Genomic DNA, 14,720 nt, shown 5'->3' on the forward strand with positions numbered 1-14,720 from the left:
TCACGATAGACACCGGTCCGAGCGGTCGTAGGTCTACCATGAAAGCAAAGGCCGTGAACTCAAACTCGTCAAGTGGGACACGTACAATCCGAAAGAAACGAGAAGAAGGGAGGCGAGGCGACGAGCCGATTACCGACATAGACGAATGGACCGAGACGCTCAAAATGGACGTAGACGAGGCAACGTGCGATGTTCCACCCGAGGCGAACCTCAAAGTAATTGACAGCAGGCTCCTACACATGTGGGAAGCAAAGCGAGCGCTCCTAAAGAAGTGGAAACGCCAAAGACATAACAGGGCGTTGCGCAAACGCATAGCACAATTAGAGACATCGAAGTACACGCGCTCCAATTAGTGTGTAGGGCACAATGGGAAGACATGTGCAACGGCCTCGAGAGGCAGATGAGAGGAGCCAGTGCTTGGCGCCTCTTCGGGACCTCTTAGATCCTGAAAAGACTCGGGCCGCTCAAGGCCACAAGACTCGTAGACTGGTGAGAGATTATAAAAGCGATAACTTCCTTGGTGCAATACGTGATCGTTTCTTTAAGACGGGCGCAAGCATCCAACACCCCGAATACGACGGCGTCGCAAACGAGAAACTAGACGCGGACTTTAGCGAAGCAGAAATTCGGACAGTCCTGTTCGAACTCAACACCCGATCGGCGCCAGGCCCTTACAGGGTTACTAACAAGACGACGAGTAACATAGACGACGAGTCAATCTCCCGACTCGTGACGTACATCAACGAGTGCTGGCGCGAGGGTCCCCTTCCCGAAGCGTGGAAACAGGCCCGCGTTATCATGATTCCTAAACCGGGGAAGCGAGTTACGCTCGATAATCTCTGACCGATTTCGCTCACGTCTTGCGTCGGCAAAGTCATGGAACACGCTGTTCTCACCCGCGTGCCCAACTTTCTCGAAGACCGCGACGCGTTCCTGCACACAATGCTAGGATTCCGCCGCAATCTCTCTGCACAGGACGTATTGCTTCAGCTAAAACACCAGATCGTAGACGACACTACAAGCTCCACCAAGGCAATTCTCGTCCTAGATATTAAAAAGGCCTTTGACACGAAGTTATATTAAAAAGAGTTAAAACATTAGGACTAGGTCAACGAACATACAATTACATTCGAGATTTTCTTACGGGCAGACGCGCACGTGTTGTCATCGGCGACGAGAAATCGCCGGAATTCGAGAGGGGCCCAACGGGCACTCCTCAAGGCTCAGTCATATCACCATTACTCTTTAATTTAGTTCTCCTAGGGCTACCCGAGAAATTAACAGAAATAGAAGGATTATACCACGTCTCTACGCGGATGACATCACCCTCTGGGTTCCCGGGGAGCTTGTGGCGGTCACGTCGAGCGAACGCTACAGGCGGGAGTAGATGCAGTGCAGGAGTACTTGCGAGGAACGGGACTCGAGTACTCGGCGACCAAGTCCGAACTGTTACTCTACAAACCCACGAGCAGAGGTTGCCAAACCCTGCGTAAAGAGGAACGGGAATACTAAAAAAAAAAAAAAAAATGTCGCAGTTTCACCCGAAAGGCGAAGCATCAATTGCGATAGCAAATTAGTAGAGAGAGAGAGAGAGAGAGAGAGAGAGAGAGAAACGTGGTGGGAAAGGCAGGGAGGTTAACCGGAAAAGATTCTGGTTTGCTACCCTGCACTGGAGGAAGGGGAAGGTGAAATGAAAGTCGGAAAGAATAGGGAAGAGAAAATGCAGTCACGAAAAAAAAAATTCAAGGAATAAAAAAAAAAGGACGCCACACAATCGTTGTGGAACACACCTAGTTTGCAACACACACGTCTGCATCGACTGGACCCCTGTCTTTGACTTCGACCTCCACCTGGACTATCCCAACCCGAAACTATAGTGCCTAAAATATAAGTATATTCTAGGCACTATACCGAAACAACGGTACTTTGCCGATTGTGGCTTGGTGTCGCATTTACAAAGTCGTTTGCTTTCCGCATCGGATGGGAGGATAGTGCTGCGTGTGATCACTGCGGCGACGAGGAAACAATCGAGCACGTACTTTGTCACTGTCCCCAATACAGCGCAGATAGGCAGTCACTCGCGACCGCGCTGGCACGTCTTGACGACCGGCCGCTTTCGGAGCAGACAGTCCTGGAACGCCGGCCTATACAGTCGTCACACAAGTCAGTCAAGGCACTCTTGAAGTTTTTGCGATCGAGTGGACTATCTGACAGACTATAGTTCTCACAGACGTTTAGTAGAGAGCTATAGGGAGTAAGGATAGTAGTTTTATCAGCTATATAAACTTAGACATGCAGCAGCACCAGCAACGCGCAGAACTGTTGTCAACGCCGTCGGCGTATTGCCCGCGTTCGCGCCGAGCGCGCGCGGCGTTGGTGACTGTTGCCGGTGCCTCTGGAGGCGGCTCGGAGGTTTTCGACGAGATCAGAATGGGACACTCGTCGAGCAGCGTCGGAAGCCTTTACCACCTTCTCGCCTCGCAACATTTTTCTATAATTACACATTTGGTGCCGCAGTTAAACGTCACCTCCCCTCCCTCCCTCCCGTCCCCTCACGGCCTTTCGCGCGACGGAAGAAGTCGCGTTTGCTCTTTATATATGGTGACTGTAAAGGAGGAAATAGTCGCTTAATTCTGCAGCGCTTCAGAGAGCACGGCGCAGAACGCGCGTTTGCTCTCCGACGTGCCTTCGCTCCCCGTGAAAGCGTGCGTCCCTCGCGGCCTTTCACTCGCACATACAGCGTCCGGAGCGCGACGACGATTTCATCGCCGTTGACGTCATACGGAACCTCACGGCGACGGTGACGCCGACGCCGACGGCAGAAATTCGCTTTGGAGTGTACATATAATTGCTATCGCAATAATACGCGTTATCTCGGAAGACGATACTCCCCTACCGCACGTAGACAAAATTAGAATCCTGGGATTACAAATGCAGGCAAACGGACGTAACGGAGAGACGGTGTGCAGACTCCGTCGTTCGATAGACGACACGATCCGACTCTTGCATCGCATCACGAATAGACGCAACGGTATGCGCGAACACTGCGCGATCCGTCTCGTGCAGGCGTACGCGATAAGTCGAATAACGTACACCGCCCCCTACCTCAAGTGGATAGGGTCGGAAAAAAATCGATTGCATGATACGAAAGGCTTTCAAGAGGGAGGTAGGCGTTCCAATCAACGCGAGCACTGACAAGTTTCCAGAGCTCGGACTTCACAACTCACTCGATGAATTAATCGAGGCGCACGACGTTGCGCAATACGAACGATTATCCAAGTCAACGACGGGTCGACGCATCCTCGAGTCACTCGGCATCACGTACCACACTCAGCATGGAGAAAAAACGGTGGTTCCGGCCTCGGTCCGTGACCGCCTGATCGTCTTGCCGCTTCCTAAGAACATACATCCGACGCAGCGTTCACGTCGGGCGACGCAACAAACGAGCTAGCGACCTTCAAAAGAAATTTGGTAAGAGTAACGAGGCGGTGTACGTAGGCGCCGCGCGATATGGCGAAGGAAGAGAGAGAGAGACAACTTTATTCGTTAGAGTGGGGAGCTAGTTCATGGCGAAGGAAGAAGCGCACACGCGATCGCGGTTGTAGACAGGACGGGCAAATGCCTTGCGAGTGCCACAGTGACCACGGGACGCGCGTAGGCGGCAGAAGAAGCCGCGATAGCCTTAGCACTCGCCACGGTGCCGAACGCTGCGATCGTGATCAGCGACTCGCAGGCGGCAGACCGAAGCTTCGCGCGCGGCCGACTCTCGCGGGAAGCGGCCCGCATACTCCAAATTTGTGAGGACGGGGACTCGACGTCGCAAAATTCTACGGTCTTCCTCCTCCTGACCCCTGCATACACCGACGTCCCGCTCACGGGCAACGAGGCGGCCCACGCCGTGGCTCGAGGTCTCACTCGCCGAGCCGTGGCAGACTACGTGGCCTTCGCCTCCGTCCCCGAGTGCGGAGCAGGATCTTCCGGATCGAGACACTACGACACACATGCTGCAATGACAACAATCACAATGGCTGTGGGGCGATCGCCTCGCCACGTTCAGAGACCTAACACATCACTACAGACTCGAAAGACGCAAATTCCCGCTACCGCACGTTAAATTAAACAGGAAAGAGGCCGTAAACTTACGCTTACTACAAACAAACAGTTACCCTAGCCCCGCAGTCTTACGCCACTTTTACCCGACTGATGCGTGTAAAGCGTGCGGACACAGAGCAACGCTGCGACACATGCTCGGGGAATGTGCCGGCAACAACGGTACTAAAACTATAGTGCCTAGAGTAAGTATATTCTAGGCACTATACTAAAACCGCCGCCGTTCGCGAGGCGCCCATAACGGCAGGCGTTACTCGATTAAAGGAAGCCTCGAGCTCGCTCATTCCCGCCGTTGCCCCGGCTGCTGGGGCCACCGGGGACCTTCTCCGTCGGCGTCGCCACCGCTGGGAGGCTGCCATGAAAAGTTCGGAGCTGGAAGACCAGCTCTGGGCCGTCCGGCAAGCCGAAGATGCCGCCCGAGTCCAAGGACTTCCGAGCCGACTCCTTAAATAAGTTTTATTTCTTCTTCTTACTTGCGGTTTTACTGTTCCTTGTGTAGCTCAGCAGCTTAGGGCAGCGACATTTTACAGTGTACTTTTCCCTTGCATATCTTTCTGTCCCCGCGTTCTTTCTTCTGCGCGTTCTTTGACAGGAACCCGTTTTGACAGGAATACGGCGAAGCGGTGCGGGTGGACTGCCTCCTTGGGCACAAGTGCACCACTCTCAACTGTACGGTCCATAGCGTTCCTTCTCCCTCAACTTGGTTCCTCTCGCTTTTGTGCGCTTATGCGGGCGATTCAAACAGCAAGTTGGGGCGAATGTGCCGTATGATGCTTGCCATTTACCCAATGTCTTCTTTAAAAGCCGCAAGTCTTGGTGAACAAGTCGAAGGCAGGCGCAGCCCTCACTGTGAGGGCGTCATGGTCAAGTGGATGTTCCAAATGCTCCCAAGGGCACCATCAAAAGCAGCGCTTGATCAAGCAAGAGGAAAAAGAGATGCCACCGGACGACATATTTTTACGGCTATTACGTACAGTACGTATGAACCGGTGCCCGTTCCACGGTTAGGAACCACGTGTTGTATTTCCAAGCCTCTAGACATTGAATTGAGCTGCCTTTATTTCTTTCACCAATGAAACGGTCCCTAGAAATAAAAGGTACGCAAGAAGCTTGACGAAGGTGCTGAAAGCGTTAGTCACTTGAAAGCAGTGAAATACTTTGGAAATTCAACATTTCGGTGCATAATTCACAACATTGATAATATAACATGCATCATTTCAACGTATGAGACGATAAACTTATAGCTATACTCAATACTTTGGAGCACACAGCAGGTTGTCGAATATATAACACAGTGATGTCGAATGTGTTCAGATGCTGATATATATATATATATATATATATATATATATATATAGAAAAAACGTTTTATAGCCAAAAAGTATATTAAACGAACATGCACTTAAGCATGGCATTAACTGACTGGAGGCATGTATTTACGCCGACCCTTCTAACATGGCTCTTTGGATTGAAAACCTACACCTTATACCATGACATTATGATGCCATGGTATCATAATCAATAATATATGCTTACAGCACAAGGCTACACGTGGATGAAGACAAAAAAAAAAAAAAAACCCGGACAGCGAAGTTTCTTGTCTCCGTCCACGTGTAGCCTTGCACTGCAAGCATTTTATGAACCACAAACTAGCCCAAACTTCTAGGTTTTCCCCCGAGAAGCGCCAATCTGTTTCTAGGCTGCTATTAAGAAAAAAAAAAAAGCTTGGATATGGGATAATGGTTTGTTTGCACGAAAATATGGCCAGTTCTCAGCGAACTTTTCCGATAGCACTGATTGTCACTCGTACACTCTTCACTATTCTTACCTATTTTAGGAAAGCACAGCTACCACCTTGATTCTCTCATAGCGATGCCACGCGATCCTGGAAGAATGGTTTACCAAAGCTTATTTTTTACACAGCGCACTGCATTCTTTTTTTTTTCGCCTGGGTTTTCACGCGCCATAATGTGAGAATGATGTTATTTGTAAGCATGGAGGCTAGTTTCATGCAGATGCTGCACCGAATCTATTGTCCATAAGCCATCGATCATAGTCGTCAGGTTGGTCAGTTACAAACGTCACTTCTCTAAGTAGATTTACGTGTACTGTCTTTGTTCCAGGGCATGTGCAAAGTAAATGATGGGTATCCACTGCAGACGCAGGGGCGGAGAACTTTGGACACTGGACGTCATCTTCGTACGTTTGACCCCAGGTGCTACAAGCGATGGCTGGTGTAAGGCCCACCCTGGCCTGAAGTTTCCGAAAAGAGACTTCCTCCACCACAAAGCACGACCGACCCCTCCACCGGCACTCAAGAGCGAGCACTGCCTCCGCGGCACCCCCATTTGAGCAACCAAGGTGTTTACCTAAGGTCAACAGAACCCTTCGGCTGCTTTCGTAGATCCGCGCGCATAATTGTAGTAGTGTTGAACATTGCTCGAAATGTGGCGGGAGTGCTGTTGAGTTATCTGATGTCAACAGTCTAGAGTTTTCGCCCGCAATGGCGCTGTACATGTGAAGGATGTTTGCTCATAAAACAGCTCAACGCTGAGCATGAACACGACGACGTTGCGTGGCAACAAGTGCATGAAATGTGTCTTTATAAAGCGCGTCCGTCGTTCAATGCAAAATTGTGCTTTTTTTTTTTTTTTCTTCCACCAACTTCGATGTCCGAGACACCAGGAAGGTGGACTTTCTCGCACAAGTACTAGGTTAACAAAGAAGCCAGCTTTACAAAACACCCGTGGATCCATCGTTGCAAAACGACGTTAACTGAAATTAACATTTTCGCATCACCTTCATCCATAAGCACAATTTACGCTTCTCTGCCCTCGTGAAAAGGGCCGGTATTTTGTAGCGATGCCTAAACGGTGCTAATGCTGTTTCGTGCTTTTCGCGCTAGGTCAGTGGTCAGAGCGACGGTCCGCTCACGTTATCAACGTGAACAGCCCGCCGTGAGCTGTGGATGATAAGACTAGCATAGAATAAAGCATAACGCATCGACACAAAATACCGGCCAAGGCTACCTTTGAACGGCTCAGCTTATCAGAACTGCTAACTGTCAGCACCGTTAAAAGCTATTGGTAGTGAATTCTGTCTTGAAATCAGCGTTTTGAAAGCGTTGGTTCTAAAAGCGGGTATTCCGTGCCACGCGAACACTGATTTTACGTGCTTGAAAATAGAAGAGATTGTGCTCCGTGGATGGAAGTTCAAAAGCTATAGAAAACGTGGCGCTAACGTAATCGTTTAGTATTGTACTGAATTCTCGGTTTTTCATTGAACTCCTTGAAGCCGAGCATCATTTTGGTTCCCGAGCCTGAATCATATGATTTAACTAACGAGCTATGCAAGCTGCTTTGTGTTTTCTAAGGGCACCTGCCTAGGGCTGCGCGAAGTGCCGAATCAACTCTCGTGGCTATAAAGTGCAGCCTACTTATAACGATATCCACGATACTTTAAAAATTGGCCGCTATTAAAACACCGAGCAGAAATAACATCAGCAAATAGACCAAGCAGTTCGAACTGCCAGGAGAAGGCTAATATGATCTAGAACATTTCTTTAGCGCGCAATAAGACGGCTCAGTCTTGTACTCAGTCTCGCCGAAGAAGCCACATTGTGGCAAGAGACTATGAAAAAAATCACATTTTTCAATTACATGAAAAACATTACACTCGGAAAGCTGCAACACTAAACTCAGCAACATTTCGCCGCAATGCTACACTAAGCAAAATAACTCAGCGATACACTCAGCGACAAGTAACGCTCTCTCATGTACACATCACAAAATTGCTTAGGCGTCTCCATAGTATTTAGTAGGAAGAGGAAAGCCTCATGGCTTAGCTGAAAAACGTACAGACATACCAAGAAAAATTTGGAGGACGCTTAAGCTTCGCCTTTAAGAGTGGAACGCGATAGCATTCAAAGATCTCCGAGTGCTTCTCACGCTTCCCGGCAACTGCAGCTTATGTAACCGCAATGTTTACCAGGAAACGCTGGCGGCGAACGCTATGCACGAAGTCGAACTTTCTGGTAGAAACGCGGCCTCTTGCGTGGACCGATCTTCTGTTATTGTTTCACACTTTTAATATTTCAGTCTGAGAAAATTTAACATAAAAAGCATGCGCTGTCGGTGTTTTGTTTCATGACATTTGTTTGTGGGCTGTCATTAATTCTCAAAATTCTCAATAATTTTGTAAAGAAGGTAAGCCTATGTGCGAGCAACTTTAGTGATAGAAGTACTTTAGTGGCGTATAGAATATTTTACGCTCACAGGATGCCAACACCGGCTGCGGCGCCGGACGCCGACACCGGATTTTCTGCGACATGGGGCCCTTAACGCTATCGCGATAAAAAATGAAAGAAAAAAAAATATCGGGGTGTCATCACGTGTGTCTGCTGCCCGTTATAGCAGTGATATTTGACAATGTGTATGCGTGTGTGCGTGTGTGTGTCCGTGTTGGAAGAAAATTCAAGTGTCCGATGGTGGGACTGGACCTCTCTGACTACCAACGCAGCAGCCCGGTGTTTTCACAATTGGGACACGACCGTTGTTGTTTCTGATACAAAAGCGGCCCAGTGCGGACGGAGAGAAACGCTGCACTAAAACTGTCTATTAAATCTAGACTGACGTTTCTGGTGTTTCGTGCTACATGCCCGAAACGCAAGCACCCATCACAAGTTCGCAGCCAGCGGGCGTATAGGTGAGCACAAGCGGAGAGACCGCGTCATCAGTGTCGAAATTCCTGTTATACCGACAGATCTGAAAGTTCGAGACTGAGTTTCGGAACTGGCATGATTCGTGAACTTCAATGAAGCTCTACGTATATGCTACGCCAACGTATCGGGACGAAGCTTCGGACCGATGCTGTCTTGATTGAACTCTAGCCGCAGTACCTTTATGGATTTCGCTGTATGAGGACACCGCGGTATGTTAAGCTATCTATTGCTGTTGTGGTTTCGGACTTTGTGCGAACCTATACGAACTCTTTTCGGGCCGCGACAATTCAGGAAACACGTTCTTGTCGAAAACGAGTCTTCACACAACCACAGTGCATTGTGTCGTAACGCCGCTTATTAAAAAAAAAAAAAAAAAAAACACATGAGAAATGGAGTTTGATGATGCGCGCCGCGTTACATACCCCCTGCCGCGTGCCCATTAATTTCCATCAAACTTCAAACAGTGTATGAGGTGGGCGCTTTCCTATGACACCGCCTTATTGATGGTATGAAAGCAGCAGGAGGCGCGACTGCATTACTAATTGGCATGTCGCGATTTCTTACAGGTGGCTGTCCTGCTTTAAGCCGAATCCTTCAGCCCTGTCTTATACTGTACATAATTTTCATTCTTTGAGATTATATCACAGGAGTAAGGGAATCGAGGTAATATGGAATGGTTCGTTTGTTGAATGCACGCACACACGCGCAAAAAAACTAAATAATGAATATTAAAAAGAACCCATAGTGCCGCGCAGTCAAGGCCGGTAGGATAACCTCCGTTGATTAATTGCGCAGGTTTGCTTCAGTTAGTTCATACGGCATGTATACAGTACTTCTTTCCTTGCTGGCACCCATTCAGCACGCAACTGCGTTGACTCTTCCAGTTTAATATTGTTGTGTATGCGAAACAACTGAATGCTCGAGCACACAGCTTGAATAGAAGATGGCTTCTCTCTCTCTCTCTAGTTTTGAATACAACGAAACTGCTTGCAATTATTGAACCAATTTGTAATCATCCAAATCTTCCCTCAGTTTTTGTTAACCACGTAGTTTGGCACGCTGATACCCACAATGTTTCAGCAAAGTTCGCTAGGCCCCCCGAAAAGCTTTCATTTAACTTGAACGCATACTTGACTACGCAGAGCACTTCCCGAACTGGCCAATAGGCCTTTACAAAATGCAGAACCCACAGTCAGCAGCGAAATAACAAATTGCAGGCTTCTGAAGGCACTGAAGTATCCCTCCATATTATATGCTTCGTACCAGTCTACCCAGTGCAGTGTTATCCTCGCTAACTATAGGTGAAGGTTAAACGTTATTGCTAGCGTCATTTGGAAGGCAACTGTTACAATATTTATTTCATAAGCACAATTGTTCTTGTTACCACGATATGAAACAGAAAAGTATAACTTTTCAATGGCTTACACTTTTTCTCAGTAAACAGTGATGCTTGGTGTGCCCACCTCACTTTCAACGAAATAGATGGTTTGCATTGACGTCATCGTCACCATTTTGTGGCACTATATCTATAGCACGTCGAAAAATGAAAATTCTGAGCTTTATTTACGCGCTGAAAGCGCAATTTGATTATCAGGGACGCCGTATAGTGGGGGACCCCGGATTGATTTTGACCACCTGTTTTTTTTAAGTGCATTCTATACACGGTACTCGAGCGTTCTTGCAACTAGCGTGTCGAGAATCTGCGTAAACAATAAACGTGGCACCACAATAACGACAAATCGATAACAGTGATAATCTGGAGAAAATAGGTCACCGTCCAAAAAGCGAAACAATGTACGCGTGATAATATGGTGGCACTGATGTTATCGTGGCCTTCATGTTGAGTACTAGGACGCTGGAAAGCTGCGCCCGTGACGTCACTTGAAAGCAAACTATACTGGCGTCGCAAGCTTGTAAGGGGAAAAGCTTCCTCCACTAACCATCGCAATACTCCTGAACGAGCATAAGAAAGTATACATATAGGAAAGAAGATGCGAAAAATCGACGCGCCGGATCTTTCACATTGATTTCGACATCTATCGCACTCTAAACAAACGTGCCGCCTTTCCACGTCGTGCGAGACACACCAGCGCTTGCTGAAGACGCCGTAATGCCGCCCTCTGGGTCCCGCCCATGTAATCATCAGATTTCTGGCCGGCTGCAATTCATCACATCGGGGGTCTAGCCGGGTGCCCGCCAGAGTCCCCCAGCAGATCGTCTTAGCCCAGCCGGCAGTTCGGTCTCCTCTAAAAAGGCCGAGAAGTCATCAGCACCCACAAGGAAGAAGACGCGGCCGGCCCGTCACCGCCAGAAGGTGCATCGGGGGGCGTTCCGAGCACTCATCTTTTGGAATGGTCCCACAGCCTTGCCTGGCAGAGCACCCTGTGTTCGCGGAATGGGTCTCCCACGAGAAACGCGATGTGATGCAACTCATCGGAGCGACGCTCGTGGCAAATTAGGGCGGCCCCCTTCGAGTCGGGCGCGATGATTACGCCGTGGGCGGGCGTCTGCAGGTCAACGCTCGCACGTTACGGCGTTGCGCCACCTTTGCGACGCGGTTTTCAGGCTATCAGCACGCAAAAAATGACAGTCATTGTGGCGCGAGCGTTGAGGGCATCTGTCTATACGCGAGCGTTTTGGTGCCAACAGACAGTGAGTAAACGATCTTGGTGTTGTTTAGACGGGCATTTACACATTGGAACTTTGATTGGTATGTTAATGTTTATGTAATTACTGCTTAGCCGGACTCATTTCATACGTGTTGCCTTTGTAAAAAAGTTTATGATCATACAAATGACGATTTGCTCTCGTCGAACGTCATTTAGCTCTCCGAATGAGACGACACAACGACAACCGCGGGAATAGCTTCAGAAGGACGGAAACGATACAACCTAGCCCTGGTCGGCACTGTATTAAGCACGAACTGCTTTTAGCTCCCGTTGTTGACGACCTTCAAGTGACCTTGAGACAAAAGCCAGAGCCGTTATCTGGGCACTCAAACGAGAACATCCCCGCATTGTTGCGCGAACAAAACGAGACCATCCGGGCAACCAGTCAAAAGTTAAGAAAATGTAGTCTCTGGCCACAAACCCTATGTACAGGACCGCATTATATACACTAGATACCTCCCAAACAAGTTACAAAAAATATGGCTTCCAATTTCGTGTTCGTTCACAGTATCACTCGAGCTGTAACTTCTAGTACGCTGAAGTTTTATTTGTCATTTCCAATAGCGACGTTCAAAAGGCAGATAGAGAGGTTGCCTGTGCTCCTTTGAACGCCAGCCGTCCGTGAGTAGTGAGTGGTCCGCGGCAAGAAGGAAAGATCACCGCCCAAGCACTCCGTACAGATGGTTAACCAGCGAAGATGAAACGTGCGGCCCCCCTGTTTACCACTGGGTTAATCCCGACGGTACATTAAAGTCTTTCTCAATTACTGGCTACGTCTTTGTGTTTCTTAATGAGGTTACACACACGTTCGGCTGCGACGGCGAAAACGACGCCACTGACGGTATGCCTGCAGTCCACCGTTGTCACATTGCCGCTTGCGATTCTTCAAAATAATATCTGTCCGTCACGTAAGACAATGAATGGCTCATACCCCCTTAAGCAACGGTTCAGACCCCCGTAAACGTGGCCTCCCCATTACGACGTCAGAAGAGAAGTGAAATTATATGCTGGAATGATCAGCGGCAACGGATCCAGCTGTGGAAGAAGACGACGACGAACGCGGGAGCAGTGGCACGAGCGCGTTCGCGCGGTTGCGCCGAGGGGCGCCAACGAGCCAGGTGTAGAAGAAGACGACGACGCTCGAGTCATTGCTAATGATGATAGTTTCGACGTACAGGTGACAAACGGACGAATCGGATAGCCATATACAGCTTCGCAGTAAAAGTAGCGACAGACGCTGAGCGGGCTACACTGTTGGAAGAAGGCAAACGGTTGAAGGCGGCGGGCACCACAGGCAGCAAAAGACGGCTTATGATAGTCATTTCATGCTTACATCTACTCTCGATTACGGGAGAGCCAGCATTTTTCATTTTAGGCGAATGTTTATAGGCTCACAAATTTCGGCTGCGGCGGTGGTGGTGGTGTCACGCTGAAAAGTGGGCCGATCCTGGTGATAGAGCAGAAAGGGTCCAAGCTCATACCCCTGTCGGGGACCTGTAATGCGCCCTTGAACTGCCCTTGTGACCCGTGGGACCCAAAGAGACAAAATCACCAGCCCTTCCCCTGTCGAGAAAAATGGGAATAAGCGAAACTTGTCGTCCGATTCTAGCGCGAGGGCTTCCGAAGCCCAGGTGAAACGTCAGCGAAGAGCCACCGACCCTGAGTTAAGGGCAAACGAAGCGGAACGCCCGCGACAGTGTCATCTTGCCACAAGGTTCGCTTACCCACATTTTCTCGATAGGGGAAGGGCTCTGAATTTTTTTCTACATTTAGATTCTGTGTTGCTTTATCAGACCATCACGTGGGACTCTGAGGGAGCGCTCTACTCAGTGGTCTGAAGAAAACTAGGATAGCTAAAGGAAGTTAGCGGGCTTGCAGAAAACACAGGCACGCCCCTATATGCGCACTATACGTTGCTCTGAAATTACATTGCTCCAGCACGATTTCCCTGCCTGTGTGTTTCATAAGAAACTTACAGGAAGGGGCTTGGAAAGAAAAAAGTCCAAGGTATAACTTTATTAGCATACAATGAGTTGTACAGTACTATTCAGTACAGTAAGTAGCCGTCACGGCACGAGTTTATAGAGATAAACTGGCCTTTCTTGATTGGTGTCTCCAGGGGAGTTGAGGAAATAACGATGCTCAGAAGTTGTGATTCTGCAAGCTTGCGTGATGTATAGCTGCGTGACTGGTAGCTCCATAGCTTACGTTTATAGTTAAGCGGCAATCATTTGAAGCACACTTGTGCGTCAAAGCATGAAGAAAAGGACTTAAAACTTACTGCCTCTCTGCTTGTTTATATAGGCGTCTTTCTTTCTTTCTTTCTTTCTTTCTTTCTTTCTTTCTTTCTTTCTTTCTTTCTTTCTTTCTTTCTTTCTTTCTTTCTTTCTTTCTTCTTTCTTTCTTTCTTTCTTTCAAGTTTGCCAGCCCGCAACACGAAGATGGTCGTTCGGGTGCATGATGATTTTTCACCGAGTAGTGTGCGTTTTAAGGTACTATAGTACTTGTCGCTATAGTCGGGGGTCTTTCTTGCGTAATATAGACCTCGAATAGATCGTTCATCGCAGCATTTGTATAATGCTCCCGCGAAGTAATCGTTCAAGTCAGGCTGTTATTTTCGTGGTGGCAGCTTTCTATAGGAATGAGCATTCGAGCAATTAACGTCAGTGATAAACGGACCTTGTACAGAAAGCTTTCACGTATCGTTGTGTTCGTTGCCGCATCCAGCGCTTCACGGAGAAGTCGCGAGCGTGAAAGAGCCAATAACATAAACCTTCGGGATGGTCTGTGCACACGAAGCAGTCCCAGTGCAAGGAACGAATGATAGATGCATCGGTGGACCAATGGTGGACGTTTGCGCTGTACGGAAACGCGAAAGAGTTTTGACAAATTACCTCCAAGTATTTCATCAAAGAGTCTCTCTCTTTTTGATGTTAGTGTTTTATTTTTCGTGCTCAGGCTGGGCAGTGTTACCTGAATGAGAGCGGGCAAGCGAACCATGTGGAGAGTCTTTGTTTGTTTTTATTTTGTGTCTTCCTGCTTAGACCGGTGAACAGCACTGACTACGGCAAACGATTACCATGCATGGAGCAGTTGTTAAATAGATGCCATTCTGTGGAAGCGCTTCGTATCCTTGAAAAATGTTCCTGAAAACATTATAATCTCGTGCTTGAAAAATAACTTGGCAGTCAGGAGCGTTAGTTACTTTCATTTTACCACTG

This window comes from Dermacentor silvarum, chromosome 8, assembly GCF_013339745.2.
Source record: "Dermacentor silvarum isolate Dsil-2018 chromosome 8, BIME_Dsil_1.4, whole genome shotgun sequence".
NCBI classification, from domain to species: domain Eukaryota; kingdom Metazoa; phylum Arthropoda; class Arachnida; order Ixodida; family Ixodidae; genus Dermacentor; species Dermacentor silvarum.